The following is a 15927-nucleotide window of genomic DNA, read 5'->3' as shown; positions in this document are numbered from 1 at the left end:
CAACGCTGTATTTCTTAAGACAGATGAGGCCACTTTTGGTGCACTCTCTCTAACATCACAGCTTCTCTTCTAGAAGTTGGGGTTGGGAAAGGTGGTGAGGATTGTTTTTTAAATCCAGAACAATCCCATACACTTTGTTTTTCCATCCAATTAAACAGATGGATAAGTACAGCCACCTTACTTCAGATTTTCGCAGCTGAATCTGCAATAGAGGATCCTGAACAATTCTAAAAACTAAAAGTTGGAGATTAGTATTTTGGAAAAGAAAAACATCTTTGTTTTGATAAAAATTAACACACACAACACTTAAACTCCTCTGGGTTCTTCAACCCTTATTCACGTGTAGAGATTCCATTCTTTCCCATTAATTGCTCTATGAGACTCAAGTAAAAGTCCACAAAACCAGAGAAGGTGACAGGACCTCAGCAAAGGAAGCACGAGTCATGATGCTCTGCCATCACTCAAGCCCCTGAGCACTGGCACGAGCCCAGGCATTAAATGCACTGACAACACTGACCCACGGGCTGCAGAGCTAGCCACCAATGCAGCCAGCACACTCTCTATCCTTCCAGCTTCTAGGGCGCTCCGCAATAACGGGATGCTCCATGCTCCAGAGCAGTTCAGCCGTGGAAAGCCCGAGGCTTCACAGCAGCTCAGCCCAAGTCAATGGCTTAAAGAACTACCCCACCACAGCCCCCACACACCTCCAATGCTATCAGTGAGAATCCCGCAGAGCTTAAGATTTATTTTAACTTTTATCATTCCAGCTCCACTGAAAGAGTAGGGGGATGCTAAAAAGAGCTCTCAGGAACAAAGCAGCAACTTCTTCCTTGATAATTGTATCTCATCCTAAAATAAAGCATAGAGGAGATTCAATTCTGAAATGATTTAAGGCAAAACTTAAAAGGGACCAGGAACCATAGGCTCATATGTCCGTCTTGTCAGCCATACTGCACATGCAAGGAGCTTTTTCAAAAGCATACTCGTTCCTGATGCAATAGTGAGGGAAAAACCAACTGCACAAAATTGGAAGGAGGTCGTGGAGGGCCAGATTTATCTGCTCTTCAAATCAGCAGAAATTGTGACAGCAACTTTGCATGGATCCAGTATTTAACTGGAAGAAAAACTAAAAAGACTCAAGTCATCAGCATAAAAAAAACACTTTTTTTCCTTAGGAAGACTGTAGTAACAAATATTGGTTTATAAGAGATTGCTGCTAACTTCTCTATCCCAATTCATTAAAGATCGAAGCATCAGTAATTGAACCATAAATCTCTTCTGTTCTTAGAGCCTGACTGAAACAAACAGAACAGTGACATACTTAGGGGCTGCAAAACAAAGTATTATTTCAAAGTAAAAGTTAAAATGATTTAATTAAATTCCACATCAGCAAATGAAACAAAAAGGATAAAGATATAGCTCAAGATCTGTGAGCAAGAACAGCTCTGAAACTTCAAGTCCTCAGGTCCTGCTCACAAGTTATTTAGGGCAGCATAGCTGCAATTAATACTCAATTAATAAGCTTTGGGAAGGAGGCATATAGTCTATTTGGAAAGTAAGTAGGACAGTCGGAAGACTACTTTAATCTAAATTAATACAAGCATCCAAGAAACACTCTCAAGATCCCCTTTCAATTTCTAGTCATTGGGGTTATCCAGTGAGGTAAGAGTGGAACCAGAGGAAAGATGAGCAAGTTCTCTGAAGGAATACACAGCAACGGTGACTGCAATAGGCCCTGGAAGAGGGCCTCTAATAATATTTAGAGAATTTAGCCAACTTTCTGGTAAGTCTTTAAAAATAATAAAAATTTTCCATCTTTTTTCTACAGTTGAATTAAGCACCTGATCATTTAGCTTGCTAGAATAAACGTGGCTTTTTCTTTGCTCTCTATGCTTGTCCAGCAACAAATAAGAGCTTCCAGGCAACCTGACAGGCATATGGTACTGCATGTTCCAAACACGAGTTGTTTACACAGTCCTCCTGGCTTCCTTCTTCCTCGGGCTGATGACACACTGTGGGACTCAGCAAGGGAGCTGCCCTTCCCAGAGGAAAAGGGTCAGCCTGGGGAGCAGCAGGGCCCCAAAGAAAGCAGCCGCCTCTGCAGGAGGAAGGCAATTCATTATTCTTTTCTCAAGAGCATACAAGTAAAGGCTAGGTAGACACAAAAGAAGAGAACAAAGGCACAAAAGATGATGGGACAAAATAAAATACTTTTGAGAGATAAAACCTTTGCATGTATGCGACTTGACAGTACTAAACCACTGTGCAAGACCCAAGAAACACTAGCTAAACCAATCACCACAACATTGTTCCTTTCTGCTCTTTACTTGAGGAAACAGTATGAAAAATTAGAAGCCTTTGCTGCCAGAGCTTAACAGGGGTTGTTGTGGCAACACCAATGGTTGTGGCAATTGCCCCCCTTCCCTAAAGGGCCTCATCTGAAAGCCTACAAGGACCTCCTTGCACATGGTGGTTAGGGACTGCTAGGAGAGCTCATGAACGGACAGGGATTGGGACACTGTCAATACATTGATGTCTCAGTCATTCCCAAGACAACTGAAAACTAAGGAAAAGCACTCTCAGTGTTAGTGGAACACAGGACTTGCAGAATTAGCTAGTGGCAATGGACACTGACAGTCAAACATAAGACAGGTGAGCAAGTTACTAGTAGTATCAGAAGGCAGCACCCCAAACAAACGCAGTGTCCATACAGCAAAACCAAAGCCCCAGCCCCCATTTGTTACCAAGGTTCCTGGGCCTCTGAAGAAGTTACCTCCACGCTTTACGTTGTGGCCGTTCCCCACACTCAACTTGCAGGACAGTTTTCCCTCTTGCCATGCTGTGCTCCAGCAAGATGCACACAGCAAAGCAAATGGAAGCTGCAGATCAGCCGGCACGAGGCAGCAGCTCCAAACCTCACCCAGTGTCCGTGATGGTAGAAGAGCAGTTTCCCCTTGTCCAGGCAGATGGCCAAATGCCCCACCACAAATATTCCCTATTATTTCTGTAGAAAGTTGCTTTGCTCTCCTTATACTGCATGGGTCATAGCCTCCCTGTGGAGATGCCTTTATGGCTTACGTAAAATTAAAAGTAGGGAGCCTAACAGGTCTCGTTAAACAAGTACACCAATACCTGGTTCAAATTAAAACGAACACCTCAGGTAGCTCATGTCAATTTGGGGAAACATGGGGGAAAAAAATAAAGGTAATTGACAATTAATGAGACCATTGACTTGGGGTTGGTGGGAATCAATAACATGAAACAATATGGAGCTATATAACCTTAATCAGTATTCCATAATGAAAAGGCTTTTAGACAGATACACAGAGTAATTGGCAGTTCCCTTGTGGCCCATTCTCTAAGCTATACAATAGTCCAATTAAAATGTAACATCAGCAGCAATACAGTTATTTGTTTGGTTGCTTTATGGACCAGGTTACCTCACGTAAATCAAAAGTTGCAGACACTGAATACAACATCCTCAGAACAGTAAAATCCAGATCAAATCCAAGGGATCAAATTCAGGTGAGATGCCACAGTCATGCATCTTAAATTATAAAAGGTTTTCATTTGCTATCATTCTAATTATATGTGCAGGACAACCATGGAATTCGTATCTATAGTCTATTGGCTCCACAGGTGAAAAACACTGCCATCAGAAATCAAAATAATTTTAAAAGTTTTTCAAGCAGACATTTCTCTTTCCAGCAAGCTTTGTAAACTCCTCTCAGGACAGGTTCACATCTTCCATAGGAGAAGAGAAACTGGTTTGAGATAAAAACTGCTTATTACCAAAGAATAAGTCTCCCAAAAGCAGGAACAAAATCATTACACTGATAAGGCAAGGGTTCCCAAATACAGCCAAAGAGACTGGATATAGTAGTATAAAAGAGCAGGCACAGGAAAACTTTTCCATGACTTCCTCCCTCTTCATCTATGATACAAAAATGAAACTTTTAACAGGGCCAATTTGATACAAAAGCACAAGAAAAGTACCTGAGCAAAAGTCTGCTGCAGATGCTACAGTAACACAAGAAATGCTCATATTACCTTACCTAGACCTACCCTTTGGGGTTCAATATTGATTTCTCCAATACTGAATTCTTCCAATAAGCTTGTGACACACTTGTGCTTAATATTGGTTAGTAGAAGGTAGAGCAAATCATAATTCGCTTTTAAGCAATAAGTTGTCATGTTGCGATCTCTAGGACTGGGCAGGCTGCCCATGCTAGAAGCTGCCCACATTAGATATATGACCCGAGGTCACAATCCATCCAAACATGCTCCTATTTTAATCCTCACAGCTTGATTTTTGTCAATTATTTAGTAGATCTTGATATATCATTTTTCTTTCACAGTTAACAAGAGCTTTCCGGAAAGACTCTGAATATCAACAAAAACTTTACTTTCAGTCATATAAATCCAAACAGAAATGAGTATATTGTCTAAAATCATATTACCCAAAGACATTTGTCCCAGATGAAGAGACACAGTTCTAGAAAATCAGTCTGCTTTCTTCCCTAATTTAGATTGCATTAGAATATTAGCTACAAATTTAGGTGAGGAGTAAGTGTACTTTTTCACATGCAAATGTAATTGCAAGTTAAATTCTACACTGCTTTTACTTGCAGAAATGAAATTCAAGCTCTTTTTGGTGCCATAGACACATCCATTTGCAAACCTGCAGCCCTGACCCAGCCCACTGCCCCTCATTTGAACATTCTGACTGGAGAGCAGCAAGAAGGGAGTCCTCGTTTCACTGCTTGGTTCCCAGCCACCCTGTTAAATTCAGAAGTGTGGCACAACAAAATGAATTTTGCACTTCCTGAAACTTGGCAGGTGTGCTGGATGCTAACACTACATAGATAAGCAGCTCTTACAAGCGCAGATTTTTCAGCCTCCATGACAGAAACAGCCCCAAAAAACTTAAGCTACAGAAGACAGCAGATTAAATGCATTCACTTTGAAAAAGAAAGAAAACATATTTGCTGTCTTTGGGAGTTGAATCCCCCATGAATACTTAGGGTTTCATGGATGTGCTTAGGCTTTATTTGTTAGGGGTGGGATGGCAGGGTGGGGAACAGCTTTTTTTTTCCCCCTTTAATGAAAAACAGCACCAAGTTATTACTTAGAGCATGAAAAAGCCAACTTACACTCCAGCTGCCCCAGTCTCTGATGCAGTAATGCCAAAGAACTACTATGAGGTTGGCAAAGAGAAACAAACCAAAAGAAAAAAGTGCTTAGCGAGGATTAAAATTCCCAATATCCTAAAATCATTTAATATCTCTGAGAAGCAAAAGCATGGAAGAGGTGCCACCAGCCCATTAACAATACACTTATTTTCCACCATCAGCTGGAAATACTACAGCATCTCATTAATATCAGAATCACTCGCTTGTTTACAAATAGATTTTTCACTCTCGAAGCAGAATTAAACCTCAAGCAGTGGGAGCACCACCGTGCATTGGCCACCGCCACACGAGCCCGTGCGGTGTCAGTGCCCAAGCTGAGCAGCAGCAGAGCCACCTTGCAGAAAGCCTGGCAAGCTGCGCTCCAACAGCGGCGTGAAACGGTTTCATTAAGCACATTCTTTTAAAGAATTGAGCTTATTAAATTTAATGTCAAGCTTGAAATTAAATACCCAAATGTATTAAACATTAAAAAATAGAGCCGCTTTATTGTCTCGCGCTACATCTTCCAGCAGTGCTATGAGTTCCCTATAGATAGAACTAAAGAGGCTTGCGGGGGGAGGCAGGGGAGTACAAATTATCAACACAAACCAGATCATTAGCTTTGGTCTAGAGACAAAGCTTGTAGAGATGCAGCTCACCAGCTGCCTGAAGGGTATCACTCATCCTGGAAAGGAAAATAAAATAGAAAATAGTAAAGAAATAAATCATTTTGGTTTTTACACAGGTAAAGTCTTTTAGTAACGTGGGAACATCTATGAACTCCATACCTTCCTTATTCATCGAAAAGGATGCAGATTCTGCAAACTCAAGTAACATTAACAGGGGTTGTCAAAGATGAACAACAAAATCAGGAAAGCTCTGAGTGTCCCTGCTGGAGCAGAAGGGTTGGACTAGATCTCTAGAGATCCCTTCCCACCTTAACCATTCAGTGTTTCTGGGAAAGCAAAGGCAGTGGCAGATTATTTTTGAAAATGAAAGGAGGGGAAAGAAATCACTAAAAACAAAGAAGATTTAAAAAAAATCAAAATTCCAGTAGCAGCAAGTAGTAAGAAGAAATTAAACTAGCCTAGACTGCCAAGCATCCTCATTTCTCTCCTGCAACTAACAAAGATTTTATCATGCAGCTGTCAAATACCAAGACATTGTTTATCATGGAACAGGCGAGAGTAGAAGTCTGCAGCACAGTTTTCATAATGTGTAATAGCATTATTTATACCAATAAAGAGAAGCTCTCCTATAATTAAATAGAAATGCTAAAAAATCATGAGCAATGCATAAGCTCAATTTATTTTGATATAAAGTCCAGTATATTTGATGTCCTTCCTACATTCAGTTTGCAGTTGCCAAAGCTTTATATTTTAATATCTGCGTCGCAGAATTTGCCGGGAAGGAGTCGGCAGCCTCAGGAGAAGCCTTTGAGACTGAGGGAGTCCTGCGGAATTAACATAAGAAACAGTTTTGATTTGGCAAGATAAATGCAGCAATAAGATGAGTCTTTTTCAAGAGATTACCAGTTACATTTAAAATATTTGTCATGAGAGATAAACTCCTAGAGATGAAAGCAGACAACCCCTAAGTCTTACTTTAAGTCCTCTGAGGGCTTGCTCGGCTCCCCCATGCTGAGTTACACTCAGTTACCATGAAGGTCTCCTTGGCAGCCAGGCAGGTCACTGTCTGGTGAAGGAGGTGAGATTCTCCAGCCAAGGAATACAGCAACTTCTACTGTATTTCACTGGACTCTCTCACCCAAAGGCCTGGAAAGCACTTGGCACTACAGTGCACCTCAAACATTATACTAGGCCATCACCATTTGCCAGCTCGGGAAAGCGCAAAGGGAAAATATGCCCCTTTCAACGACTCATCAGTGAAGAACCTGGGATATTAAGCAAATTCCATGTTCAAAATGAGCAAGAACAGAACCCTTCAAGCTTTCAAATTAATGCAGGGAGATCCTAGGCAACACACTCTAGGTGACCATGCTAGAGCCAAGGGATTAGACTAGACAACCTCCAGATGTTCAGGCAGATCTGTGATGCTATGGAGTTGATGGGGGTGTTGGGAGAATAAGTAGAGACAGTCTGCCTCAACTGAGCTACTAGCCCTCAGAGAAGCCCATAGGCCCATTAGCCCAGAACTATAATATATGATTTAGAGATTCTTCCCATTCACTGGGAATTAATTATTACTGAAGCTCAGAAGGACCCTCTAAAGAGCATTCAAGCGTCTAATACCAGTTACCCGCTTGTATGGAGCCCATACCTCCTAACGGGAAGACAAGCTTGCAGTGGCAGAAGTGGCCTGTATAAAAGCTTTCCAGAGCGTTTGTGGCTGCAACCACAGCTTGAGCACAGGGGTTAAAAGTTAGCACTGAAAAGGATGTTACTCCACTGAGGCCAGTATCTTCATGCCTGCCTTGCTCCTCTCTTCTTTGGGGATGCTCTGCCTGCCATTACTATCTTATCCAACACATAATTCCTTCCCATATTTCCTATTCTTGCCCCAAAGCTACCCAAGAACAAATAATTGAGATCTCATCTGCCTGCCCCAGTACCTTTGGAACAAACACTGAATGCAGCTCTCCATACCGTGTTTTGCCTTTGGAGGGGGAGCAAGGGGAAGGAGGGGGGTGACCTTCTAAAGGTTTTGCTATTATTTCCTTTAAGGACATCAATGTGGTAAGACAGCCATACAAAACAAATTCAGTCTATGCGAATGATGAAACCTAAAAAAGCTACATACAAAGGAACATATCTGCAAGCAAAACCATCTGTAAAGTACAAAGATCAGTACATGCAGAAACACCACAGGGGTTGGGGTTGTATTTTTCCTCCAATGTTTAAAGTAATTCAAAGGTGTTGTGGGGGTGAGGAGGGACAACAAAAGCCCTACTTACTCCTCCTTATGATTCAAGGAGATACCCCACACCACAGGAAATCCATGCCTTGGTTTCATACACTTCAGTGACCTTCATACCCTCCCTACTATTACATATACATCACAGACTTGTTCAAGTACAAGACGGAAAAGGAAAAATATTTCTTCAGCCAGCTCTGTGGCTGATGGCCCTCAGCTCCTGCCAAGGCAGCCATGGAGTCTACCACAGCATATTCATCCATACCGAGAAACTACTCCTGTTCATCAGCCTCAGAAGAGGTACAAAATCCACTCTCATGATAAATAAAATGGAATTAAATAACGTTGGTGCATCTCTAACATCCAGGGACCAACCTCACTTATGGATATTACATTCTAGTTGAGGGAGGCAAAGTGACTCCGCTCAAGACTTTTTCAAGTCTCCGCTCAAGACTTCCATAAAGTCACTCAGCTTTGTAAGCATTTAGCACTTTCCTTTTTGACATCGTTTTGTTTTCTTTGCAAAGTAAGGTATCTTCCCATGTTACGGTACAGGCAGCTTTAAGTCTAGATAACGTCCATTTCAAACCTAGCACTAGATATGAAAAAATACATAGGGTTTAAGGTTTTGTTTTCTTTTAAAGCATATGAAATTCCCAGTTGTCTGACAAAGATTTAGATCTGCATCTGAAAGGCTGGAAGCCTGAAAGGAAAGATATCACCACAGTTTTTAGAAAGAGAAGCTAGCACTGCAGTTAAAAGTTGCTGCACAATTCAAAGACCATCTTTCCTCCATTTGTCTGTTGTAACTGCCCAAATATTCTACAAACAGGGTTGGAGACTGCTTTTGTGTTAACCTGGTGCCAGTCCAGTTTCCAGTGTGGCAAAGATGTAACACAGCACAGGTTGCCACCCGAGAATGAGCTTGCTCAGACCAAACTGCAGTGAGGGCACAAGCTTCCTGAACAAGCTTTTTCATGATCTTATCCAAACCCACGACTACTAATGGACTCCAACAAGGTCCTTATGAGAGGTTATCAGACTCAGAGCCTTCAACTCAATCTGATCTTCCTGCAACACAGGAAAAAAAAAAATCACCTAGAGAAACAAATGCTCTTTTACCCTGAAAATATTTTAGACAACAGCTCAGTGTCTTCTCTTCATTGCAGTCATACTCCATGACCTACAATTTGTTCCTCTGGAAATAGACTGTGTCAAACCAAAAGACTAAGATCTCAACTTGCTAGTTATCAACAACATATGGAGAAGTCTTTTCCTGTACCTGCCTCAAAGGAAAAGAGCAGATGTTTGTTTTCATGAAAGGCCATAGCTTGTGCAAGGCCTGCTTCCCCCTTCCCCAAAATTCCTTCAAACAGATTCTCACTATCAGTAATAAATCCATCAGTACAGGCTGGGGATGACCTTCTGGAAAGCAGCTCTGACCTGGGCATCAGGGCGGACAAGCTGACCAGCAGGCAGCAGCACCCTTGCGGCCAACACCACCCATGGGATCCTGGGGTACATTAAGAGTGTCTGCAGCAGGTCAAGGGAGGTGATCATCCCACTACACACCCTGGTATATCAGCCCCGGTAAGACCATATCTGGAGACTGTGTCCAGTTCTGGGCTCCCCAGTAGAAGAGGGATGTAGAGCTGCTGGAGAGTCCAATGCAGGGCTACAAGGATGATCAGGGGCCTGAAACATCTGCCCTATCAGGAAGGATTGACAGAGCTGGGCCTGTTCAGCCTGAGGAAGAGAAGGCTGAGGGGGGGAATCTGACCAGCGTCTATAAATATCTCAAGGGAGGGAAGGAGGAGGATGGACCAGCCTCTTTATAGTGGTGGCCACTGACAGGATTATACAGGCACAAACTGAAGCACCAAAAGTTCTGCAGGAACTTAAGGAAACATTTCTTGACAGTGAGTGACAGAGCCCTGGAACAGGCTGCCCAGAGAAGTTGTAGAGTCTGCTTCTCTGGAGATCTTCAAAACCCACCTGGATGCAATCCTGTGTAACATGCTGTAGGTGACTGTGCAGGGGTTTGGACCAGATGACCTCTAGAGGTTCCTTTCAACCTCTGTGATTTTATGAATTAAGAACCACTATGCTTTAGGAATCAGTGGACAATCCGGAAAAAAACACAGTGGAATTGAATGTGTCCACTGATCAAGCAGTAGGCTTGTTACATTGGACTTCAGCTTCAGAGATGATCTGAAAATAAAGTTAAGGGATACAGAGACTTCTATGACTTGTGTGCATGCTATAGTTTCCATTTCCTCGGGTATTGATTATCCTTAGGCCTAATTTCCTGTATAGACACACATCCTTTAAAAGATACCCTACTGTCAAGTAGGAAATTAGGGACAGTTTGCAGATTAGGATCCCAGAGACAGTATTTGGAGATGGGGAGGAAATCAAGGAGGTAAAGGGAGGAATAAGCAAGTTTTACAATAAGAAAAAGAATGAGGGAGCTAGAGTTGATAAAAAAATAAAACTTGGGGGAAAAAAGCTTTAAGTGAATTAACTATAGACTAGAAAAGCCCGTTCTTAGTGTCCTGGAATTTAAACTCACAGAAGCAGCGCGAGAGGCGGTCCATGTTCCACAGAGCACCAAGCCCTCTGTCACTCCGCCCCCCGCCGCCGCGCGCGGCCGCGCTCGCCCCGCGGCAGCCCTTGGCCGCCCCCTGCCGGCCGCCCTGCGGGACCGCCGGCAAGGCCCCGGGGAAGGGGCGACAACCGCCCAAGGGAGCGCCAGCTCACACCGAAACAACGACAATAACAATAACACCGCCCAAATTTCCGCTTGCATTACACAATTCTGCTTGGCCACTTGCTGCCCCTCAATTGTCTGCAGTATTTTGCCCTCAGACAGTTGAAGAAAATGTTTTAAAGCTAACAGTTTTGAATACATGTCTGAACTGTAAAGCTGCAGATGCCAGATCAGTAGAAAAATTAATAAGGCTCATCTCAACCAATTTCCTAAGGCCAGGCTTCTCAGATTCTTCCCTATGGAGCATTCACTAGGGTGTTTCTCAATTTAGTTTTAAATATTTGTTTTTAATAGCACATGTCAGCATGCTGAGCTGTTAACTTATAACATGTCATAAGGCAAGAACAAGCACCCCAGTTAATCAAATCCCAACAAAATGTCTCATGTCACATTAACGATGCTGGGATCTGAGCCAAGTGGAGGGATTTGAAAGCCAAGATGCCTCTTTCTCCCCTACCCCAACTGCTGGGCTGCTCAAGCTGCTGGAGGTGCAGACACCAACAGGCCTCGCACACAGCCCTGCAAAGGGTCTTCAGAGCAACACCTGCAGCTGCACCTCTTCACACACAAAAACATCAGAAGACCCTCACAGCACATATCAGACCCCAAACCCACCCATGGGTAACATATAGGCTCACATATATAGGCAGACCACAGGCCCTCCCCAGCTGCAGGGAGCATCCATCAGACTGCAGTCTAGGGAAAGGTCTACAAGTTAATCAGGTTAAATGCTCTCTTCCCCCTCCGAAAGCATCAAGCCCTCAATCCCTTTCTTTTGGCACACTGTTGCTTTTGTGCTAGGATCAAACACACAGCCATGGGGCAAAGCTGGCATGTTAGGGCCAGGGATGAATGCAGGAGTATTTCTTCCAGTACCTTCATGGGTGCACTTTAAAGCCACGTGAAGTCATACTTCATGTTCAATACAGCTGGATGTAGTTCATCACTGATTTTTGAATACTTGCATGCATCTCGCAAGAGGCTTCATTACATATTGTAACACAGACTTTTGGGCAGTACTCAGGCTCTGTGAACACATAGCTGCTGCTTTGGTAATCCTTTGCTGTGCAAGGGTACAAGCTCACTAGACTGGCACTACTCTCCTCCTTCCCTGATAAAACAAATCAAATGTTTTAAGCAAAACCAGCCCCCAAGATGAATTCACTCACTGGCAGTGCTTGCATAAACAGTTTCCTCTTCAGAGATTATTGCTGGTATCCACACTTAATCAAATCACCCAACACAAGGCTCTAAAACCAACACACACATATCCCCAGGAAAGAGCTGAAGCATGAACTACATTTCAGCTTTGCAAGAGATGCCTCTCAATCTCTTCCATGTAAATAGCAATTTAATTAGCAATTCCCTGAAAGCAACTCCTAAACCATCAGGTACACTGGAGAGGTCAGAGTGCTACAGGCGCTCAAAAAGGCTGCCTCAGCTGTTTGAGCACAGCTCTAGGACATGAGAGATGAACAAAAATGTGCTGCAACAGCCAGGTTTACAGTTCACTTCTTTTTACAACTTAAAGAAACCTGCTCTGCTGATGGTCTTTCCTAGACAAACCAGGCTGACTTCACTAGTTGCTCAAAGTTTTCACTAACAGCTGGAATGAAGACAGGTAGCCTAGTCAAGATTATAGGTAGTTGTGAAATATTACCTGGGTATTTCACTCAATTTTGAGGCTGTAATAACAGCTGCAACTGTATGATTTAATTGCCTAATACATTACCTCAATAGTTTAGCAGTTTGAGATATCACTGTTAACACACTGATACAGATTCAATACAAGTCCTGACCTGGATTTGCCGCATTGTTCATTCTTTAAGACTTCACACTCTAACTATAGCAAGCAACATTTGCTTGCCCCTCTCACTCCCAATTATATACCCATTAGTTACAAACATTATTTTTCAGCTTTGGAATTGGACTGACAACTGCAAGTCCAAAGATGCTTTTAAAAGCAGCTGGCTGCATTTCTATGTTAATAGTTTCACCTCTTAAAATACAAGACAAGAATAGACCCTTCCATTCACTGCTTCCTGTATTTCTAATTAGTGTACAAATGGTGGCAAATGTCTGCCACTCCACCTGGGTAATCAGATAAGTTGCTTTCATCCATGAAAAAACTCTCATGGACCTGCAATCCAAAACGCTATTGGGAAAATAAACGACATTCACTAGTAGTCAGTCAAGGTGCATCTTTGACAGAAGCTACACATTGGCCCTTCACCTTGAAGTATCTTTATATTTGGATAATGCACATTACTTACAAAAGTTACAAATGCAAACAGTAAACTATTGCTGCCCCTGTGCTATGTGCAAACACCCCTCAGAAGAGCCTGAGGAGGTTATTGACTCACTCTGCACCACTATTGTACTAACACAAACCACTGATAAGAGGTTTCCTACACTTAAGTTACAAGAGCCTTTCTTCTGGAATACTCTAGGCACTTGGAAGCTATTTATGCTGCCATTAGCAGCATGGGCTATGCACACACACACCGCATTCAGTGACAGGATGATTTGCCAGGCACAGGGTAGGCTAGAGAAAAGGGATGTGGAGCTGTCAAAGTAACATCTCATTATATCATACAAGGATAGTAAAGAGGAAAGAATAGGACAGTGGGAGAAGTGGAATAAAAACAATTTAAATAGCTTTCATGCTGTTTCTAGGAGACCGTGTAATATAGTTGCCAAATGGCAGATGCACAGTGTCAGCAGCAGGTATATTGCAGCAGTAATACAGAAGGCTGGAGGTGGGAGGAGGAAGAAAAAAGATACCCTGACAGGGAAATCAGGGATGTGGTCAGGTATCTTTCCAATTTCAGACTGGCAAGTTCCCCCAGGGAATAAAATTAAATAAAGCAGGAGGAGGTCAAGAAAAACACTGGAGAACTTTACAGAATCTGAGCTTCCACTGAAATAACACTAGTAACAAGCAAAACAAAAGGAACAGAAACACAGTATTAGGAGTTGGACTGATGTCAGGGTACTTGCAACTCTAGCAGAAATACCAAGACTTTGTATGGAAGATGGAGCTGACATTCCAGGCCATTTCTTTGCAGAATGAGCAACTGCTTTGGCCAATACAAGAGCATGACTGCACAGAATCCACACCTGAGACAGATGACACCAAAATGCTCCCTTGCAGCTTCAGGCCATTTGGAGCAGCAGATCTGGACATGTGTCTATGGATGAGAGGACACGCCAGGTACATAAAGTCCCAGCTTCAAAGAGCTAGTTTTATTTCTAATTTCCCTCTGCTATTTTAAGTTCTGACAAGTCCAATCACCTTTTCATCAAAAATAACTCTGACTAGTTATCAGGCAAAGTTTTTACTATTTATGTATTATACTTACACACTTACTGTTTTACTTCTCCAAGTATCTGCTACCTCTGAAAGCTTAGAAAGCTACAATTTGTTTTTTGACCTAAGTCATTTCCATCTCAGAGGCAAAGAAAACTAGAGTTAAGGCAGCAAAAACTGCAAAGGTGAACCCAAGCCACAGGCACTGCCAATTGGCTATTAGACAAGGGGGAAAAAAAAAGCAGATCATTTAAAGAGCTCCCGGATAAATGAATTTGACTGTTAGACCCCACTGCAAAGAAAGATTTGAGCTAGGTTAGCATAGTTTTGCATAGCCACACTCCCAGAGCTCCTTGAAGATACTGGTCTGGTTATCTCCATAGTACGCTACATGACATACATGCCTATGTGCTATAGGCAACCTTAGTAGATGTTCTTTTACACCAGAAAAGCAGCAGTTTAAGCACAGAGCTTAACACTAGAAGTTGAGCTAAATGTATCATTTTCAAAGGTGTTTTCTTTGCAGTTTAGATAGGGTCAGTTTGACTACAAACACAAGGGACATTTCACAACAAGATGACAAACATTGTGCAGCTTTTGCCTGCAGCATTTAAATCTTGTGTGGCACTTACAGAAGCAAGTGTCTGGTCCACCAATAAAGCCTCCCAATAGATACAGGTCTCTTGAATATTGTAAGCTAGCTTGGAAAAGTGCCCTCAGTTCATCAAAAGTGGATCATTTTATGAAAACATCCCTTCAAAGTTACAGCTGCTTACAGCACAGGCTTGAACTGGATGCCTTGCATCCCCAAGGAGCTGCATAAACAGGTTTGCTTTTCTCTGCTGGCTTCAAGATCATTCTTACAAAGCAATGAGGCAACATCAGCCTGGTATGAGAAGGCTTATCTGCCTCAAATTTCAAATAAGAAATGAGCTTTTACCTCTTCAAATGTAGACTAGTCCCCGAATTAGGGCACAGCCTTTGTTGTACAGGAGTTGGGTCTGAACAGGTAGTATTGTGTTGGCCAGATACTTTCACCCAAAGCCAAGTGATCCAGAACAAGTGATCCATTTTGGAGCTATCCAAAACTCCAAACTCAAATCAATAATACCCAAACTGTGGAGGAATCCTAATGCTTCCCCCATACCATGTAATCTACTTACATCCTGCAGAAGATATAAAACAACAGAAAAGGCTATATGCCTCCATGGAGACAGATTATAAAAGATACTACATTCTAAATTGGTGCAAATCATCTGATTTACAGTAACTATGCATGCTCTTTACCCACAGCAAGTATAAAACTACTTGAATTAGGAACACCACAGTCATTTGTTAAGTAAATTCCCCAAGACTTTTTATACATTTCAGACTCAATAAGACCTATTGCTTTTTAATGAAATTTTATTCCACAAGGCCCAATCAGTCTCCCGTAAAGACAGACCTCAGCTAGGAATGAAGCCTGCAGAAGAGATAGCACAGATGGTTCAGACAAGACTCATGCTCATTGCCAAACTGGTCATACTAGGGTAGTCAATAAAATTTGGATGTTTAATACTTAGAAAACTTGGAAGACAGCAACTGTCTTGTAAAATCCCTTGAGCAGCTACTGCTTTTAACCAACGATGCAGCTTTTCAACCAGACCATACCAGCCACCACAAGGCTTTAGCACACTCAGTGCAATTTAGCTCTGTGATGGCAAAAGCTACTACAGCAGCATGCCCATTCTGCCAAGGATTCATTCCAAAAATGCCCAAGTTATTTTTCCCATAAGAACTGATGGGGAATGTATGCAAAGACT

The sequence above is a fragment of the Nothoprocta perdicaria genome, unplaced genomic scaffold (genome assembly GCF_003342845.1).
Source record: "Nothoprocta perdicaria isolate Ctin4 unplaced genomic scaffold, notPer1 scaffold_129, whole genome shotgun sequence".
NCBI lineage: Eukaryota > Metazoa > Chordata > Aves > Tinamiformes > Tinamidae > Nothoprocta > Nothoprocta perdicaria.
This window is presented reverse-complemented; position numbering follows the sequence as displayed.